Source organism: Rhipicephalus microplus, chromosome 3 (genome assembly GCF_043290135.1).
Source record: "Rhipicephalus microplus isolate Deutch F79 chromosome 3, USDA_Rmic, whole genome shotgun sequence".
NCBI lineage: Eukaryota > Metazoa > Arthropoda > Arachnida > Ixodida > Ixodidae > Rhipicephalus > Rhipicephalus microplus.
This window is the reverse complement of record NC_134702.1, coordinates 158,573,853-158,591,524: the sequence shown is the minus strand read 5'-3', so window position 1 is coordinate 158,591,524 and position 17,672 is coordinate 158,573,853. Positions and strand designations below refer to the sequence as shown.

The window sequence follows — 17,672 nt, the reverse complement described above, 5'->3', positions numbered from 1 at the left end:
GCTTAGTCATTCGACCAACAGGGTAAAACTATTGAAGTTACATAGCGTGCGCAAATCGGAGACTTGATGACAGCAGATAAAAAAATACTTCTGACACCGGGAATTGAACCCGGGCCTCCTGGGTGAGAGCCAGGTATCCTAGCCACTAGACCATGCTGGAGAACGGAGAGGGACGGAGCGATCGCTTAGTCATTCGACCAACAGGGTAAAAGTATTGCAGTTATACAGCGTGCGCAATTTGGAGACTTGATAATAGCAGATAAAAGAAAATAATTCTGACACCGCGAATCGAACCCGGGTCTCCTGGGTGAGAGCCAGATATCCTAGCCACTAGACCACGCCGGAGAACGCAAATGGACGGAGCGATCGCTTAGCCATTTGACCAACACGGTAAAACTATTGAAGTTACATACCATGCGCAAATTGGAGACTTGATGATAGCATATAAAAGAAAATACCTCCGACACCGGGAATCGCAACCGGGCCTCCTGGGTGAGAGCCAGGTATCCTAGACACTAGACCATGCGGGAAACGGAGAGTAACGGAGCGATCGCTTAGCCATTTGGCCAACAGGGTAAAAGTATTGAAGTTACAAAGCATGCGCAAATTGGAGGCTTGAAGACAGCAGATAAAAGAAAATACTTCCGACACCGGGAATCGAACCGGGTCCTCCTGGGTGAAAGCCAGGTATCCAAGCCATTAGACCATGCCGGAGAACGGAGAAGGACGGAGCGATCGCTTAGCCATTCGGCCAACAAGGTAGAAGTATTGAAGATACATAGCGTGCGCAATTTGGAGACTTGATGATAGCTGATAAAAAAAAATACTCCCGACCCCAGGAATCGCAACCGGGCTTTCTGGGTGAGAGCCAGGCATCCTAGACACTAGACCATGCCGGAGAACGGAGAGGTACGGAGAGATCGCTTAGCCATTCGGCCAACAGGGTAAAACTATTGAAGTTACATACCGTGCGCAAATTGGAGACTTGATGACAGCAGATAAAAGAATACTTCCGACACCAAGAATCGAACCAGGGTCTCCTGGGTGAGAGCCAGATATCCTAGCCACTAGACCACACCGGAGAACGGAGAGGGACGGAGCGATCGCTTAGATATTCGGCCAACAGGGTAAAAGTATCGAAGTTACAAAGCATGCGCAAATTGGAGGCTTGAAGACAGCAGATAAAAGAAAATACTTCCGACACCGGGAATCGAATCCAGGCCTCCTGGGTGAGAGCTAGGTATCCTAGCCACTAGACCATGCCTTAGAACGGAGAGGGACTGAGCGATCGCTGTGCCATTCGGCCAACAGGGTAAAAGTATTGAAGTTATATTGTATGCGCAAATTGGAGACTTGATAATAGCAGGTAAAAAAATACTTCCGACACCGGGAATCAGACGCGGGCCTCCTGGGTGAGAGCGCCACAGGTATCCTAGACACTAGATCATGCTGTAGAACGGAGAGGGACGGAGCGATCGCTTAGCCATTCAGCCAACAGGGTAAAACTATTGAAGTTACATAGCGTGCGCAAATTGGAGACTTGATGACAGCAGATAAAAGAAAATACTTCCGACACCGAAAATCGAACCCGGGCCTCCTGGGTGAGAGCCAGGTGTCCAAGTCACTAGACCATGCCAGAGAACGTAGAGGGACGGAGCGATCGCTTAGCCATTCGGCCAACAGGGGGAAACTATTCAAGTTACATACCGTGCGCAAATTGGAGACTTGATGACAGCAGATAAAAAAATACTTCCGACGCCGGGAATCGAACCCGGGCCTCCTGGGTGAAAGCCAGGTATCCCAGCCACTAGACCATGCCGGAGAACGGAGAGGGACTGAGCGATCGCTTAGCCATTTGGCCAACAGAGTAAAAGTATTGAAGTTACATAGCGTGCGTAAATTGGATACTTGATAATAGCAGATAAAAAATACTTCCGACACCGGGAATCGTACCCAGGCCTCCTGGGTGAGAGCCAGGTGTCCAAGTCACTAGACCATGCCGGAGAACGGAGAGGGACAGAGCGATCGCTTAGCCATTCGGCCAACAGGGTAAAAGTATTGAAGTTACAAAGCATGCGCAAATTGGAGGCTTGAAGACAGCAGATAAAAGAAAATACTTCCGACACCGGGAATCGAACCAGGGCCTCCTGGGTGAAAGCCAGGTATCCTAGCCATTAGACCATGCCGGAGAATGGAGAAGGACGGAGCGATCGCTTAGCCATTCGGCCAACAAGGTAGAAGTATTGAAGATACATAGCGTGCGCAATTTGGAGACTTGATGATAGCTGATAAAAAAAATACTCCCGACCCCAGGAATCGCAACCGGGCTTTCTGGGTGAGAGCCAGGCATCCTAGACACTAGACCATGCCGGAGAACGGAGAGGGACGGAGAGATCGCTTAGCCATTCGGCCAACAGGGTGAAACTATTGAAGTTACATACCGTGCGCAAATTGGAGACTTGATGACAGCAGATAAAAGAATACTTCCGACACCAATAATCGAACCAGGGTCTCCTGGGTGAGAGCCAGATATCCTAGCCACTAGACCACACCGGAGAACGGAGAGGGACGGAGCGATCGCTTAGATATTCGGCCAACAGGGTAAAAGAATCGAAGTTACAAAGAATGCGCAAATTGGAGGCTTGAAGACAGCAGATAAAAGAAAATACTTCCGACACCGGGAATCGAATCCAGGCCTCCTGGGTGAGAGCTAGGTATCCTAGCCACTAGACCATGCCTTAGAACGGACAGGGACTGAGCGATCGCTTTGCCATTCGGCCAACAGGGTAAAAGTATTGAAGTTATATTGTATGCGCAAATTGGAGACTTGATGATAGCAGGTAAAAAAATACTTCCGACACCGGGAATCGCACGCGGGCCTCCTGGGTGAGAGCCAGGTATCCAAGCCACTAGACCATGCCGGAGAACGGAGAGGGACAGAGCGATCGCTTAGCCATTCGGCCAACAGCGTAAAAGTATTGAAGTTATATAGCATGCGCAAATTGGAGACTTGATGATAGCAGATGAAAAAATACTTCCGACACCGCGAATCAGACGCGGGCCTCCTGGGTGAGAGCGCCATAGGTATCCTAGACACTAGATCATGCTGTAGAACGGAGAGGGACGGAGCGATCGCATAGCCATTCGGCCAACAGGGTAAAACTATTGAAGTTACATAGCGTGCGCAAATTGGAGACTTGATGACAGCAGATAAAAGAAAATACTTCCGACACCGAGAATCGAACCCGGGCCTCCTGGGTGAAAGCCAGGTATCCTAGCCACTAGACCATGCCGGAGAACGGAGAAGGACGGAGCGATCGCTTAGCCATTTGGCCAACAGGGTAAAAGTATTGAAGTTACATAGCGTGCGTAAATTGGATACTTGATAATAGCAGATGAAAAAATACTTCTTACACCGGGAATCGGACGCGGGCCTCCTGGGTGAGAGCGCCATAGGTATCCTAGACACTAGACCATGCTGTAGAACGGAGAGGGACAGAGCGATCGCTTAGCCATTCGGCCAACAGCGTAAAAGTATTGAAGTTATATAGCCTGCGCAAATTGGAGACTTGATGATAGCAGATAAAAGAAAATACTTCCGACACCGGGAATCGTACCCGGGCCTCCTGGGTGAGAGCCAGGTGTCCAAGCCACTAGACCATGCCAGAGAACGTAGAGGGACGGAGCGATCGCTTAGCCATTCGGCCAACAGGGGGAAACTATTCAAGTTACATACCGTGCGCAAATTGGAGACTTGATGACAGCAGATAAAAAAAAATACTTCCGACACTGGGAATCGAACCCGGGCCTCCTGGGTGAAAGCCAGGTATCCTAGCCACTAGACCATGCCGGAGAACGGAGAGGGACAGAGCGATCGCTTAGCCATTCGGCCAACAGGGTAAAAGTATTGAAGTTATATAGCATGCGCAAATTGGAGACTTGATGATAGCAGATGAAAGAAAATACTTCCGACACCGGGAATCGAACCCGGGCCTCCTGGGTGAAAGCCAGGTATCCTAGCCACTAGACCATGCCGGAGAACGGAGAGGGACGGAGCGATCGCTTAGCGATTCGGCCAACAGGGTAAAAGTATTGAAGTTACATAGCGTGCGCAAATTGGAGACTTGATAATAGCAGATAAAAAATACTTCCGACACCGGGAATCGTACCCTGGCCTCCTGGGTGAGAGCCAGGTGTCCAAGCCACTAGACCATGCCAGACAACGGAGAGGGACGGAGCGATCGCTTAGCCATTCAGCCAACAGGGTGAAACTATTCAAGTTACATACCGTGCGCAAATTGGAGACTTGATGACAGCAGATAAAAGAATACTTCCGACACCAAGAATCGAACCAGGGTCTCCTGGGTGAGAGCCAGATATCCTAGCCACTAGACCACGCCGGAGAACGGAGAGGGACGGAGCGATCGCTTAGATATTCGGCCAACAGGGTAAAAGTATTGAAGTTATAAAGCATGCGCAAATGGGAGGCTTGAAGACAGCAGATAAAAGAAAATACTTCCGACACCGGGAATCGATTCCAGGCCTCCTGGGTGAGAGCTAGGTATCCTAGCCACTAGACCATGCCGGAGAACGGAGAGGGACTGAGCGATCGCTTTGCCATTCGGCCAACAGGGTAAAAGTATTGAAGTTATATAGTATGCGCAAATTGGAGACTTGATGATAGCAGGTAAAAAAATACTTCCGACACCGGGAATCGCACGCGGGCCTCCTGGGTGAGAGCCAGGTATCCTAGCCACTAGACCATGCCGGAGAACGGAGAGGGACGGAGCGATCGCTTAGTCATTCGACCAACAGGGTAAAAGTATTGAAGTTATACAGCGTGCGCAATTTGGAGACTTGATAATAGCAGATAAAAGAAAATAATTCTGACACCGCGAATCGAACCCGGGTCTCCTGGGTGAGAGCCAGATATCCTAGCCACTAGACCACGCCGGAGAACGCAAATGGACGGAGCGATCGCTTAGCCATTTGACCAACACGGTAAAACTATTGAAGTTACATACCATGCGCAAATTGGAGACTTGATGATAGCATATAAAAGAAAATACCTCCGACACCGGGAATCGCAACCGGGCCTCCTGGGTGAGAGCCAGGTATCCTAGACACTAGACCATGCGGGAAACGGAGAGTAACGGAGCGATCGCTTAGCCATTCGGCCAACAGGGTAAAAGTATTGAAGTTACAAAGCATGCGCAAATTGGAGGCTTGAAGACAGCAGATAAAAGAAAATACTTCCGACACCGGGAATCGAAAGGGGCCTCCTGGGTGAAAGCCAGGTATCCTAGCCATTAGACCATGCCGGAGAACGGAGAAGGACGGAGCGATCGCTTAGCCATTCGGCCAACAAGGTAGAAGTATTGAAGATACATAGCGTGCGCAATTTGGAGACTTGATGATAGCTGATAAAAAAAAAATACTCCCGACCCCAGGAATCGCAACCGGGCTTTCTGGGTGAGAGCCAGGCATCCTAGACACTAGACCATGCCGGAGAACGGAGAGGTACGGAGAGATCGCTTAGCCATTCGGCCAACAGGGTAAAACTATTGAAGTTACATACCGTGCGCAAATTGGAGACTTGATGACAGCAGATAAAAGAATACTTCCGACACCAAGAATCGAACCAGGGTCTCCTGGGTGAGAGCCAGATATCCTAGCCACTAGACCACACCGGAGAACGGAGAGGGACGGAGCGATCGCTTAGATATTCGGCCAACAGGGTAAAAGTATCGAAGTTACAAAGCATGCGCAAATTGGAGGCTTGAAGACAGCAGATAAAAGAAAATACTTCCGACACCGGGAATCGAATCCAGGCCTCCTGGGTGAGAGCTAGGTATCCTAGCCACTAGACCATGCCTTAGAACGGAGAGGGACTGAGCGATCGCTTTGCCATTCGGCCAACAGGGTAAAAGTATTGAAGTTATATTGTATGCGCAAATTGGAGACTTGATGATAGCAGGTAAAAAAATACTTCCGACACCGGGAATCAGACGCGGGCCTCCTGGGTGAGAGCGCCACAGGTATCCTAGACACTAGATCATGCTGTAGAACGGAGAGGGACGGAGCGATCGCTTAGCCATTCAGCCAACAGGGTAAAACTATTGAAGTTACATAGCGTGCGCAAATTGGAGACTTGATGACAGCAGATAAAAGAAAATACTTCCGACACCGAAAATCGAACCCGGGCCTCCTGGGTGAGAGCCAGGTGTCCAAGTCACTAGACCATGCCAGAGAACGTAGAGGGACGGAGCGATCGCTTAGCCATTCGGCCAACAGGGGGAAACTATTCAAGTTACATACCGTGCGCAAATTGGAGACTTGATGACAGCAGATAAAAAATACTTCCGACGCCGGGAATCGAACCCGGGCCTCCTGGGTGAAAGCCAGGTATCCTAGCCACTAGACCATGCCGGAGAACGGAGAGGGACTGAGCGATCGCTTAGCCATTTGGCCAACAGAGTAAAAGTATTGAAGTTACATAGCGTGCGTAAATTGGATACTTGATAATAGCAGATAAAAAATACTTCCGACACCGGGAATCGTACCCGGGCCTCCTGGGTGAGAGCCAGGTGTCCAAGTCACTAGACCATGCCAGAGAACGTAGAGGGACGGAGCGATCGCTTAGCCGTTTGGCCAACAGGGGGAAACTATTCAAGTTACATACCGTGCGCAAATTGGAGACTTGATGACAGCAGATAAAAAAAATACTTCCGACGCCGGGAATCGAACCCGGGCCTCCTGGGTGAAAGCCAGGTATCCTAGCCACTAGACTATGCCGGAGAACGAAGAAGGACGGAGCGATCGCTTAGCCATTTGGCCAACAGGGTAAAAGTATTGAAGTTACATAGCGTGCGTAAATTGGATACTTGATAATAGCAGATAAAAAATACTTCCGACACCGGGAATCGTACCCGGGCCTCCTGGGTGAGAGCCAGGTATCCTAGCCACTAGACCATGCCGGAGAACGGAGAGGGACAGAGCGATCGCTTAGCCATTCGGCCAACACGGTAAAACTATTGAAGTTACATACCATGCGCAAATTGGAGACTTGATGATAGCATATAAAAGAAAATACCTCCGACACCGGGAATCGCAACCGGGCCTCCTGGGTGAGAGCCAGGTATCCTAGACACTAGACCATGCGGGAAACGGAGAGTAACGGAGCGATCGCTTAGCCATTCGGCCAACAGGGTAAAAGTATTGAAGTTACAAAGCATGCGCAAATTGGAGGCTTGAAGACAGCAGATAAAAGAAAATACTTCCGACACCGGGAATCGAAAGGGGCCTCCTGGGTGAGAGCCAGGCATCCTAGACACTAGACCATGCCGGAGAACGGAGAGGTACGGAGAGATCGCTTAGCCATTCGGCCAACAGGGTAAAACTATTGAAGTTACATACCGTGCGCAAATTGGAGACTTGATGACAGCAGATAAAAGAATACTTCCGACACCAAGAATCGAACCAGGGTCTCCTGGGTGAGAGCCAGATATCCTAGCCACTAGACCACACCGGAGAACGGAGAGGGACGGAGCGATCGCTTAGATATTCGGCCAACAGGGTAAAAGTATCGAAGTTACAAAGCATGCGCAAATTGGAGGCTTGAAGACAGCAGATAAAAAATACTTCCGACACCGGGAATCGTATCCGGGCCTCCTGGGTGAGAGCCAGGTGTCCAAGTCACTAGACCATGCCAGAGAACGTAGAGGGACGGAGCGATCGCTTAGCCATTCGGCCAACAGGGGGAAACTATTCAAGTTACATACCGTGCGCAAATTGGAGACTTGATGACAGCAGATAAAAAAAATACTTCCGACGCCGGGAATCGAACCCGGGCCTCCTGGGTGAAAGCCAGGTATCCTAGCCACTAGACTATGCCGGAGAACGAAGAAGGACGGAGCGATCGCTTAGCCATTTGGCCAACAGGGTAAAAGTATTGAAGTTACATAGCGTGCGTAAATTGGATACTTGATCATAGCAGATAAAAAATACTTCCGACACCGGGAATCGTACCCGGGCCTCCTGGGTGAGAGCCAGGTATCCTAGCCACTAGACCATGCCGGAGAACGGAGAGGGACAGAGCGATCGCTTAGCCATTCGGCCAACAGGGTAAAAGTATTGAAGTTATATAGCATGCGCAAATTGGAGACTTGATGATAGCAGATGAAAAAATACTTCCGACACCGGGAATCGGACGCGGGCCTCCTGGGTGAGAGCGCCATAGGTATCCTAGACACTAGACCATGCTGTAGAACAGAGAGGGACGGAGCGATCGCTTAGCCATTCGGCCAACAGGGTAAAACTATTGAAGTTAGCGTGCGCAAATTGGAGACTTGATGACAGCAGATAAAAGAAAATACTTCCGACACCGGGAATCGAACCCGGGCCTCCTGGGTGAAAGCCAGGTATCCTAGCCACTAGACCATGCCGGAGAACGGAGAGGGACGGAGCGATCGCTTAGCGATTCGGCCAACAGGGTAAAAGTATTGAAGTTACATAGCGTGCGCAAATTGGAGACTTGATAGCAGATAAAAGAAAATACTTCCGACACCGGGAATCGAACCCGGGCCTCCTGGGTGAGAGCCAGGTATCCTAGCCACTAGACCATGCCGGAGAACAGAGAGGGACGGAGCGATCACTTAGCCATTTGGCCAACAGGGTAAAAGTATTGAAGTTACATAGCGTGCGTAAATTGGATACTTGATAATAGCAGATAAAAAATACTTCCGACACCGGGAATCGTACCCGGGCCTCCTGGGTGAGAGCCAGGTGTCCAAGCCACTAGACCATGCCAGAGAACGGAGAGGGACGAAGCGATCGCTTAGCCATTCAGCCAACAGGGTGAAACTATTCAAGTTACATACCGTGCGCAAATTGGAGACTTGATGACAGCAGATAAAAGAATACTTCCGACACCAAGAATCGAACCAGGGTCTCCTGGGTGAGAGCCAGATATCCTAGCCACTAGACCACGCCGGAGAACGCAAATGGACGGAGCGATCGCTTAGCCATTTGACCAACACGGTAAAACTATTGAAGTTACATACCATGCGCAAATTGGAGACTTGATGATAGCATATAAAAGAAAATACCTCCGACACCGGGAATCGCAACCGGGCCTCCTGGGTGAGAGCCAGGTATCCTAGACACTAGACCATGCGGGAAACGGAGAGTAACGGAGCGATCGCTTAGCCATTTGGCCAACAGGGTAAAAGTATTGAAGTTACAAAGCATGCGCAAATTGGAGGCTTGAAGACAGCAGATAAAAGAAAATACTTCCGACACCGGGAATCGAACCGGGTCCTCCTGGGTGAAAGCCAGGTATCCTAGCCATTAGACCATGCCGGAGAACGGAGAAGGACGGAGCGATCGCTTAGCCATTCGGCCAACAAGGTAGAAGTATTGAAGATACATAGCGTGCGCAATTTGGAGACTTGATGATAGCTGATAAAAAAAAATACTCCCGACCCCAGGAATCGCAACCGGGCTTTCTGGGTGAGAGCCAGGCATCCTAGACACTAGACCATGCCGGAGAACGGAGAGGTACGGAGAGATCGCTTAGCCATTCGGCCAACAGGGTAAAACTATTGAAGTTACATACCGTGCGCAAATTGGAGACTTGATGACAGCAGATAAAAGAATACTTCCGACACCAAGAATCGAACCAGGGTCTCCTGGGTGAGAGCCAGATATCCTAGCCACTAGACCACACCGGAGAACGGAGAGGGACGGAGCGATCGCTTAGATATTCGGCCAACAGGGTAAAAGTATCGAAGTTACAAAGCATGCGCAAATTGGAGGCTTGAAGACAGCAGATAAAAGAAAATACTTCCGACACCGGGAATCGAATCCAGGCCTCCTGGGTGAGAGCTAGGTATCCTAGCCACTAGACCATGCCTTAGAACGGAGAGGGACTGAGCGATCGCTTTGCCATTCGGCCAACAGGGTAAAAGTATTGAAGTTATATTGTATGCGCAAATTGGAGACTTGATAATAGCAGGTAAAAAAATACTTCCGACACCGGGAATCAGACGCGGGCCTCCTGGGTGAGAGCGCCACAGGTATCCTAGACACTAGATCATGCTGTAGAACGGAGAGGGACGGAGCGATCGCTTAGCCATTCAGCCAACAGGGTAAAACTATTGAAGTTACATAGCGTGCGCAAATTGGAGACTTGATGACAGCAGATAAAAGAAAATACTTCCGACACCGAAAATCGAACCCGGGCCTCCTGGGTGAGAGCCAGGTGTCCAAGTCACTAGACCATGCCAGAGAACGTAGAGGGACGGAGCGATCGCTTAGCCATTCGGCCAACAGGGGGAAACTATTCAAGTTACATACCGTGCGCAAATTGGAGACTTGATGACAGCAGATAAAAAAATACTTCCGACGCCGGGAATCGAACCCGGGCCTCCTGGGTGAAAGCCAGGTATCCTAGCCACTAGACCATGCCGGAGAACGGAGAGGGACTGAGCGATCGCTTAGCCATTTGGCCAACAGAGTAAAAGTATTGAAGTTACATAGCGTGCGTAAATTGGATACTTGATAATAGCAGATAAAAAATACTTCCGACACCGGGAATCGTACCCGGGCCTCCTGGGTGAGAGCCAGGTGTCCAAGTCACTAGACCATGCCGGAGAACGGAGAGGGACAGAGCGATCGCTTAGCCATTCGGCCAACAGGGTAAAAGTATTGAAGTTACAAAGCATGCGCAAATTGGAGGCTTGAAGACAGCAGATAAAAGAAAATACTTCCGACACCGGGAATCGAACCAGGGCCTCCTGGGTGAAAGCCAGGTATCCTAGCCATTAGACCATGCCGGAGAATGGAGAAGGACGGAGCGATCGCTTAGCCATTCGGCCAACAAGGTAGAAGTATTGAAGATACATAGCGTGCGCAATTTGGAGACTTGATGATAGCTGATAAAAAAAATACTCCCGACCCCAGGAATCGCAACCGGGCTTTCTGGGTGAGAGCCAGGCATCCTAGACACTAGACCATGCCGGAGAACGGAGAGGGACGGAGAGATCGCTTAGCCATTCGGCCAACAGGGTGAAACTATTGAAGTTACATACCGTGCGCAAATTGGAGACTTGATGACAGCAGATAAAAGAATACTTCCGACACCAATAATCGAACCAGGGTCTCCTGGGTGAGAGCCAGATATCCTAGCCACTAGACCACACCGGAGAACGGAGAGGGACGGAGCGATCGCTTAGATATTCGGCCAACAGGGTAAAAGAATCGAAGTTACAAAGAATGCGCAAATTGGAGGCTTGAAGACAGCAGATAAAAGAAAATACTTCCGACACCGGGAATCGAATCCAGGCCTCCTGGGTGAGAGCTAGGTATCCTAGCCACTAGACCATGCCTTAGAACGGACAGGGACTGAGCGATCGCTTTGCCATTCGGCCAACAGGGTAAAAGTATTGAAGTTATATTGTATGCGCAAATTGGAGACTTGATGATAGCAGGTAAAAAAATACTTCCGACACCGGGAATCGCACGCGGGCCTCCTGGGTGAGAGCCAGGTATCCAAGCCACTAGACCATGCCGGAGAACGGAGAGGGACAGAGCGATCGCTTAGCCATTCGGCCAACAGCGTAAAAGTATTGAAGTTATATAGCATGCGCAAATTGGAGACTTGATGATAGCAGATGAAAAAATACTTCCGACACCGCGAATCAGACGCGGGCCTCCTGGGTGAGAGCGCCATAGGTATCCTAGACACTAGATCATGCTGTAGAACGGAGAGGGACGGAGCGATCGCTTAGCCATTCGGCCAACAGGGTAAAACTATTGAAGTTACATAGCGTGCGCAAATTGGAGACTTGATGACAGCAGATAAAAGAAAATACTTCCGACACCGAGAATCGAACCCGGGCCTCCTGGGTGAAAGCCAGGTATCCTAGCCACTAGACCATGCCGGAGAACGGAGAAGGACGGAGCGATCGCTTAGCCATTTGGCCAACAGGGTAAAAGTATTGAAGTTACATAGCGTGCGTAAATTGGATACTTGATAATAGCAGATGAAAAAATACTTCTTACACCGGGAATCGGACGCGGGCCTCCTGGGTGAGAGCGCCATAGGTATCCTAGACACTAGACCATGCTGTAGAACGGAGAGGGACAGAGCGATCGCTTAGCCATTCGGCCAACAGCGTAAAAGTATTGAAGTTATATAGCCTGCGCAAATTGGAGACTTGATGATAGCAGATAAAAGAAAATACTTCCGACACCGGGAATCGTACCCGGGCCTCCTGGGTGAGAGCCAGGTGTCCAAGCCACTAGACCATGCCAGAGAACGTAGAGGGACGGAGCGATCGCTTAGCCATTCGGCCAACAGGGGGAAACTATTCAAGTTACATACCGTGCGCAAATTGGAGACTTGATGACAGCAGATAAAAAAAATACTTCCGACACTGGGAATCGAACCCGGGCCTCCTGGGTGAAAGCCAGGTATCCTAGCCACTAGACCATGCCGGAGAACGGAGAGGGACAGAGCGATCGCTTAGCCGTTCGGCCAACAGGGTAAAAGTATTGAAGTTATATAGCATGCGCAAATTGGAGACTTGATGATAGCAGATGAAAGAAAATACTTCCAACACCGGGAATCGAACCCGGGCCTCCTGGGTGAAAGCCAGGTATCCTAGCCACTAGACCATGCCGGAGAACGGAGAGGGACGGAGCGATCGCTTAGCGATTTGGCCAACAGGGTAAAAGTATTGAAGTTACATAGCGTGCGCAAATTGGAGACTTGATAATAGCAGATAAAAAATACTTCCGACACCGGGAATCGTACCCTGGCCTCCTGGGTGAGAGCCAGGTGTCCAAGCCACTAGACCATGCCAGACAACGGAGAGGGACGGAGCGATCGCTTAGGCATTCAGCCAACAGGGTGAAACTATTCAAGTTACATACCGTGCGCAAATTGGAGACTTGATGACAGCAGATAAAAGAATACTTCCGACACCAAGAATCGAACCAGGGTCTCCTGGGTGAGAGCCAGATATCCTAGCCACTAGACCACGCCGGAGAACGGAGAGGGACGGAGCGATCGCTTAGATATTCGGCCAACAGGGTAAAAGTATTGAAGTTATAAAGCATGCGCAAATGGGAGGCTTGAAGACAGCAGATAAAAGAAAATACTTCCGACACCGGGAATCGATTCCAGGCCTCCTGGGTGAGAGCTAGGTATCCTAGCCACTAGACCATGCCGGAGAACGGAGAGGGACTGAGCGATCGCTTTGCCATTCGGCCAACAGGGTAAAAGTATTGAAGTTATATAGTATGCGCAAATTGGAGACTTGATGATAGCAGGTAAAAAAATACTTCCGACACCGGGAATCGCACGCGGGCCTCCTGGGTGAGAGCCAGGTATCCAAGCCACTAGACCATGCCGGAGAACGGAGAGGGACAGAGCGATCGCTTAGCCATTCGGCCAACAGCGTAAAAGTATTGAAGTTATAAAGCATGCGCAAATTGGAGACTTGATGATAGCAGATGAAAAAATACTTCCGACACCGGGAATCGGACGCGGGCCTCCTGGGTGAGAGCGCCATAGGTATCCTAGACACTAGATCGTGCTGTAGAACGGAGAGGGACGGAGCGATCGCTTAGCCATTCGGCCAACAGGGTAAAACTATTGAAGATACATAGCGTGCGCAATTTGTAGACTTGATGATAGCTGATAAAAGAAAATACTCCTGACCGCAGGAATCGCAACCGGGCTTCCTGGGTGAGAGCCAGGTATCCTAGACAATAGACCATGCGGGAGAACGGAGAGGACGGAGAGATCGCTTAGCCATTCGACCAACAGGGTAAAACTATTGAAGTTACATACCGTGCGCAAATTGAAGACTTGATGACAGCAGCTAAAAGAAAATACTTCCGACACCGCAAATCGAACCCGGGCCTCCTGATGAGAGCCAGGTATCCTAGCCACTAGACCATGCCGGAGAACGGAGAGGGACGGAGCGATCGCTTAGCGATTCGGCCAACAAGGTAAAAGTATTGAAGTTACATAGCGTGCGCAAATTGGAGACTTCATGATAGCAGATAAAAGAAAATACTTCCGACACCGGGAATCGAACCCGGGCCTCCTGGGTGAGAGCCAGGTATCCTAGCCACTAGACCATGCCGGAGAACGGAGAGGGACGGAGCGATCGCTTAGCCATTTGGCCAACAGGGTAAAAGTATTGAAGTTACAAACCATGCGCAAATTGGAGGCTTGAAGACAGCAGATAAAAGAAAATACTTCCGACACCGGGAATCGAATCCAGGCCTCCAGGGTGAGAGCTAGGTATCCTAGCCACTAGACCATGCCGGAGAACGGAGAGGGACTGAGCGATCGCTTAGCCATTCGGCCAACAGGGTAAAAGTATTGAAGTTATATCGTATGCGCAAATTGGAGACTTGATGATAGCAGATAAAAAATACTTCCGACACCAGGAATCGCACGTGGGCCTCCTGGGTGAGAGCGCCGTAGGTATCCTAGACACTAGACCATGCAGTAGAATGGAGAGGGACGGAGCGATCGCTTAGCCATTCGGCCAACAGGGTAAAACTATTGAAGTTACATAGCGTGCGCAAATCGGAGACTAGATGACAGCAGATAAAAAATACTTCTGACACCGGGAATTGAACCCGGGCCTCCTGGGTGAGAGCCAGGTATCCTAGCCACTAGACCATGCCGGAGAACGGAGAGGGACGGAGCGATCGCTTAGTCATTCGACCAACAGGGTAAAAGTATTGCAGTTATACAGCGTGCGCAATTTGGAGACTTGATAATAGCAGATAAAAGAAAATAATTCTGACACCGCGAATCGAACCCGGGTCTCCTGGGTGAGAGCCAGATATCCTAGCCACTAGACCACGCCGGAGAACGCAAATGGACGGAGCGATCGCTTAGCCATTTGACCAACACGGTAAAACTATTGAAGTTACATACCATGCGCAAATTGGAGACTTGATGATAGCATATAAAAGAAAATACCTCCGACACCGGGAATCGCAACCGGGCCTCCTGGGTGAGAGCCAGGTATCCTAGACACTAGACCATGCGGGAAACGGAGAGTAACGGAGCGATCGCTTAGCCATTCGGCCAACAGGGTAAAAGTATTGAAGTTACAAAGCATGCGCAAATTGGAGGCTTGAAGACAGCAGATAAAAGAAAATACTTCCGACACCGGGAATCGAAAGGGGCCTCCTGGGTGAAAGCCAGGTATCCTAGCCATTAGACCATGCCGGAGAACGGAGAAGGACGGAGCGATCGCTTAGCCATTCGGCCAACAAGGTAGAAGTATTGAAGATACATAGCGTGCGCAATTTGGAGACTTGATGATAGCTGATAAAAAAAAATACTCCCGACCCCAGGAATCGCAACCGGGCTTTCTGGGTGAGAGCCAGGCATCCTAGACACTAGACCATGCCGGAGAACGGAGAGGTACGGAGAGATCGCTTAGCCATTCGGCCAACAGGGTAAAACTATTGAAGTTACATACCGTGCGCAAATTGGAGACTTGATGACAGCAGATAAAAGAATACTTCCGACACCAAGAATCGAACCAGGGTCTCCTGGGTGAGAGCCAGATATCCTAGCCACTAGACCACACCGGAGAACGGAGAGGGACGGAGCGATCGCTTAGATATTCGGCCAACAGGGTAAAAGTATCGAAGTTACAAAGCATGCGCAAATTGGAGGCTTGAAGACAGCAGATAAAAGAAAATACTTCCGACACCGGGAATCGAATCCAGGCCTCCTGGGTGAGAGCTAGGTATCCTAGCCACTAGACCATGCCTTAGAACGGAGAGGGACTGAGCGATCGCTTTGCCATTCGGCCAACAGGGTAAAAGTATTGAAGTTATATTGTATGCGCAAATTGGAGACTTGATGATAGCAGGTAAAAAAATACTTCCGACACCGGGAATCAGACGCGGGCCTCCTGGGTGAGAGCGCCACAGGTATCCTAGACACTAGATCATGCTGTAGAACGGAGAGGGACGGAGCGATCGCTTAGCCATTCAGCCAACAGGGTAAAACTATTGAAGTTACATAGCGTGCGCAAATTGGAGACTTGATGACAGCAGATAAAAGAAAATACTTCCGACACCGAAAATCGAACCCGGGCCTCCTGGGTGAGAGCCAGGTGTCCAAGTCACTAGACCATGCCAGAGAACGTAGAGGGACGGAGCGATCGCTTAGCCATTCGGCCAACAGGGGGAAACTATTCAAGTTACATACCGTGCGCAAATTGGAGACTTGATGACAGCAGATAAAAAATACTTCCGACGCCGGGAATCGAACCCGGGCCTCCTGGGTGAAAGCCAGGTATCCTAGCCACTAGACCATGCCGGAGAACGAAGAAGGACGGAGCGATCGCTTAGCCATTTGGCCAACAGGGTAAAAGTATTGAAGTTACATAGCGTGCGTAAATTGGATACTTGATAATAGCAGATAAAAAATACTTCCGACACCGGGAATCGTACCCGGGCCTCCTGGGTGAGAGCCAGGTATCCTAGCCACTAGACCATGCCGGAGAACGGAGAGGGACAGAGCGATCGCTTAGCCATTCGGCCAACAGGGTAAAAGTATTGAAGTTATATAGCATGCGCAAATTGGAGACTTGATGATAGCAGATGAAAAAATACTTCCGACACCGGGAATCGGACGCGGGCCTCCTGGGTGAGAGCGCCATAGGTATCCTAGACACTAGACCATGCTGTAGAACAGAGAGGGACGGAGCGATCGCTTAGCCATTCGGCCAACAGGGTAAAACTATTGAAGTTAGATAGCGTGCGCAAATTGGAGACTTGATGACAGCAGATAAAAGAAAATACTTCCGACACCGGGAATCGAACCCGGGCCTCCTGGGTGAAAGCCAGGTATCCTAGCCATTAGACCATGCCGGAGAACGGAGAGGGACGGAGCGATCGCTTAGCGATTCGGCCAACAGGGTAAAAGTATTGAAGTTACATAGCGTGCGCAATTTGGAGACTTGATGATAGCTGATAAAAAAAAATACTCCCGACCCCAGGAATCGCAACCGGGCTTTCTGGGTGAGAGCCAGGCATCCTAGACACTAGACCATGCCGGAGAACGGAGAGGTACGGAGAGATCGCTTAGCCATTCGGCCAACAGGGTAAAACTATTGAAGTTACATACCGTGCGCAAATTGGAGACTTGATGACAGCAGATAAAAGAATACTTCCGACACCAAGAATCGAACCAGGGTCTCCTGGGTGAGAGCCAGATATCCTAGCCACTAGACCACACCGGAGAACGGAGAGGGACGGAGCGATCGCTTAGATATTCGGCCAACAGGGTAAAAGTATCGAAGTTACAAAGCATGCGCAAATTGGAGGCTTGAAGACAGCAGATAAAAGAAAATACTTCCGACACCGGGAATCGAATCCAGGCCTCCTGGGTGAGAGCTAGGTATCCTAGCCACTAGACCATGCCTTAGAACGGAGAGGGACTGAGCGATCGCTTTGCCATTCGGCCAACAGGGTAAAAGTATTGAAGTTATATTGTATGCGCAAATTGGAGACTTGATGATAGCAGGTAAAAAAATACTTCCGACACCGGGAATCAGACGCGGGCCTCCTGGGTGAGAGCGCCACAGGTATCCTAGACACTAGATCATGCTGTAGAACGG

General features: G+C 49.9%; 33 non-coding genes across 33 annotated transcripts; all 33 read right to left on the bottom strand.

Annotated features, from left to right (window-relative positions):
• Positions 1-88: 88 nt before the first annotated feature.
• TRNAE-CUC (transfer RNA glutamic acid (anticodon CUC)) lies at positions 89-160 on the bottom strand. Its single transcript has one exon. It is a non-coding gene; the product is annotated as a tRNA-Glu (tRNA).
• A 482-nt stretch (positions 161-642) lies between these two features.
• Positions 643-714, bottom strand: TRNAE-UUC (transfer RNA glutamic acid (anticodon UUC)). Its single transcript has one exon. It is a non-coding gene; the product is annotated as a tRNA-Glu (tRNA).
• A 1,036-nt stretch (positions 715-1,750) lies between these two features.
• On the bottom strand, positions 1,751-1,822 carry TRNAE-UUC (transfer RNA glutamic acid (anticodon UUC)). The gene has a single exon. It is a non-coding gene; the product is annotated as a tRNA-Glu (tRNA).
• Positions 1,823-2,117: 295 nt separating this feature from the next.
• On the bottom strand, positions 2,118-2,189 carry TRNAE-UUC (transfer RNA glutamic acid (anticodon UUC)). The gene has a single exon. It is a non-coding gene; the product is annotated as a tRNA-Glu (tRNA).
• A 1,035-nt stretch (positions 2,190-3,224) lies between these two features.
• TRNAE-UUC (transfer RNA glutamic acid (anticodon UUC)) lies at positions 3,225-3,296 on the bottom strand. Its single transcript has one exon. It is a non-coding gene; the product is annotated as a tRNA-Glu (tRNA).
• Positions 3,297-3,596: 300 nt separating this feature from the next.
• On the bottom strand, positions 3,597-3,668 carry TRNAE-CUC (transfer RNA glutamic acid (anticodon CUC)). The gene has a single exon. It is a non-coding gene; the product is annotated as a tRNA-Glu (tRNA).
• A 113-nt stretch (positions 3,669-3,781) lies between these two features.
• Positions 3,782-3,853, bottom strand: TRNAE-UUC (transfer RNA glutamic acid (anticodon UUC)). The gene has a single exon. It is a non-coding gene; the product is annotated as a tRNA-Glu (tRNA).
• A 113-nt stretch (positions 3,854-3,966) lies between these two features.
• Positions 3,967-4,038, bottom strand: TRNAE-UUC (transfer RNA glutamic acid (anticodon UUC)). The gene has a single exon. It is a non-coding gene; the product is annotated as a tRNA-Glu (tRNA).
• A 293-nt stretch (positions 4,039-4,331) lies between these two features.
• TRNAE-CUC (transfer RNA glutamic acid (anticodon CUC)) lies at positions 4,332-4,403 on the bottom strand. Its single transcript has one exon. It is a non-coding gene; the product is annotated as a tRNA-Glu (tRNA).
• A 296-nt stretch (positions 4,404-4,699) lies between these two features.
• TRNAE-CUC (transfer RNA glutamic acid (anticodon CUC)) lies at positions 4,700-4,771 on the bottom strand. Its single transcript has one exon. It is a non-coding gene; the product is annotated as a tRNA-Glu (tRNA).
• Positions 4,772-6,360: 1,589 nt separating this feature from the next.
• TRNAE-UUC (transfer RNA glutamic acid (anticodon UUC)) lies at positions 6,361-6,432 on the bottom strand. The gene has a single exon. It is a non-coding gene; the product is annotated as a tRNA-Glu (tRNA).
• A 294-nt stretch (positions 6,433-6,726) lies between these two features.
• TRNAE-UUC (transfer RNA glutamic acid (anticodon UUC)) lies at positions 6,727-6,798 on the bottom strand. The gene has a single exon. It is a non-coding gene; the product is annotated as a tRNA-Glu (tRNA).
• A 110-nt stretch (positions 6,799-6,908) lies between these two features.
• Positions 6,909-6,980, bottom strand: TRNAE-CUC (transfer RNA glutamic acid (anticodon CUC)). The gene has a single exon. It is a non-coding gene; the product is annotated as a tRNA-Glu (tRNA).
• An 845-nt stretch (positions 6,981-7,825) lies between these two features.
• Positions 7,826-7,897, bottom strand: TRNAE-UUC (transfer RNA glutamic acid (anticodon UUC)). The gene has a single exon. It is a non-coding gene; the product is annotated as a tRNA-Glu (tRNA).
• A 110-nt stretch (positions 7,898-8,007) lies between these two features.
• Positions 8,008-8,079, bottom strand: TRNAE-CUC (transfer RNA glutamic acid (anticodon CUC)). Its single transcript has one exon. It is a non-coding gene; the product is annotated as a tRNA-Glu (tRNA).
• A 296-nt stretch (positions 8,080-8,375) lies between these two features.
• On the bottom strand, positions 8,376-8,447 carry TRNAE-UUC (transfer RNA glutamic acid (anticodon UUC)). Its single transcript has one exon. It is a non-coding gene; the product is annotated as a tRNA-Glu (tRNA).
• A 110-nt stretch (positions 8,448-8,557) lies between these two features.
• On the bottom strand, positions 8,558-8,629 carry TRNAE-CUC (transfer RNA glutamic acid (anticodon CUC)). Its single transcript has one exon. It is a non-coding gene; the product is annotated as a tRNA-Glu (tRNA).
• Positions 8,630-8,739: 110 nt separating this feature from the next.
• Positions 8,740-8,811, bottom strand: TRNAE-CUC (transfer RNA glutamic acid (anticodon CUC)). The gene has a single exon. It is a non-coding gene; the product is annotated as a tRNA-Glu (tRNA).
• A 111-nt stretch (positions 8,812-8,922) lies between these two features.
• TRNAE-CUC (transfer RNA glutamic acid (anticodon CUC)) lies at positions 8,923-8,994 on the bottom strand. The gene has a single exon. It is a non-coding gene; the product is annotated as a tRNA-Glu (tRNA).
• A 297-nt stretch (positions 8,995-9,291) lies between these two features.
• TRNAE-UUC (transfer RNA glutamic acid (anticodon UUC)) lies at positions 9,292-9,363 on the bottom strand. The gene has a single exon. It is a non-coding gene; the product is annotated as a tRNA-Glu (tRNA).
• Positions 9,364-10,399: 1,036 nt separating this feature from the next.
• On the bottom strand, positions 10,400-10,471 carry TRNAE-UUC (transfer RNA glutamic acid (anticodon UUC)). Its single transcript has one exon. It is a non-coding gene; the product is annotated as a tRNA-Glu (tRNA).
• Positions 10,472-10,581: 110 nt separating this feature from the next.
• TRNAE-CUC (transfer RNA glutamic acid (anticodon CUC)) lies at positions 10,582-10,653 on the bottom strand. The gene has a single exon. It is a non-coding gene; the product is annotated as a tRNA-Glu (tRNA).
• Positions 10,654-10,766: 113 nt separating this feature from the next.
• Positions 10,767-10,838, bottom strand: TRNAE-UUC (transfer RNA glutamic acid (anticodon UUC)). Its single transcript has one exon. It is a non-coding gene; the product is annotated as a tRNA-Glu (tRNA).
• A 1,035-nt stretch (positions 10,839-11,873) lies between these two features.
• TRNAE-UUC (transfer RNA glutamic acid (anticodon UUC)) lies at positions 11,874-11,945 on the bottom strand. The gene has a single exon. It is a non-coding gene; the product is annotated as a tRNA-Glu (tRNA).
• Positions 11,946-12,245: 300 nt separating this feature from the next.
• Positions 12,246-12,317, bottom strand: TRNAE-CUC (transfer RNA glutamic acid (anticodon CUC)). Its single transcript has one exon. It is a non-coding gene; the product is annotated as a tRNA-Glu (tRNA).
• Positions 12,318-12,429: 112 nt separating this feature from the next.
• On the bottom strand, positions 12,430-12,501 carry TRNAE-UUC (transfer RNA glutamic acid (anticodon UUC)). The gene has a single exon. It is a non-coding gene; the product is annotated as a tRNA-Glu (tRNA).
• A 113-nt stretch (positions 12,502-12,614) lies between these two features.
• On the bottom strand, positions 12,615-12,686 carry TRNAE-UUC (transfer RNA glutamic acid (anticodon UUC)). The gene has a single exon. It is a non-coding gene; the product is annotated as a tRNA-Glu (tRNA).
• A 293-nt stretch (positions 12,687-12,979) lies between these two features.
• Positions 12,980-13,051, bottom strand: TRNAE-CUC (transfer RNA glutamic acid (anticodon CUC)). Its single transcript has one exon. It is a non-coding gene; the product is annotated as a tRNA-Glu (tRNA).
• Positions 13,052-14,087: 1,036 nt separating this feature from the next.
• On the bottom strand, positions 14,088-14,159 carry TRNAE-CUC (transfer RNA glutamic acid (anticodon CUC)). The gene has a single exon. It is a non-coding gene; the product is annotated as a tRNA-Glu (tRNA).
• Positions 14,160-14,640: 481 nt separating this feature from the next.
• TRNAE-CUC (transfer RNA glutamic acid (anticodon CUC)) lies at positions 14,641-14,712 on the bottom strand. Its single transcript has one exon. It is a non-coding gene; the product is annotated as a tRNA-Glu (tRNA).
• A 1,588-nt stretch (positions 14,713-16,300) lies between these two features.
• Positions 16,301-16,372, bottom strand: TRNAE-UUC (transfer RNA glutamic acid (anticodon UUC)). The gene has a single exon. It is a non-coding gene; the product is annotated as a tRNA-Glu (tRNA).
• Positions 16,373-16,482: 110 nt separating this feature from the next.
• TRNAE-CUC (transfer RNA glutamic acid (anticodon CUC)) lies at positions 16,483-16,554 on the bottom strand. The gene has a single exon. It is a non-coding gene; the product is annotated as a tRNA-Glu (tRNA).
• A 300-nt stretch (positions 16,555-16,854) lies between these two features.
• TRNAE-UUC (transfer RNA glutamic acid (anticodon UUC)) lies at positions 16,855-16,926 on the bottom strand. The gene has a single exon. It is a non-coding gene; the product is annotated as a tRNA-Glu (tRNA).
• Positions 16,927-17,672: the final 746 nt, after the last annotated feature.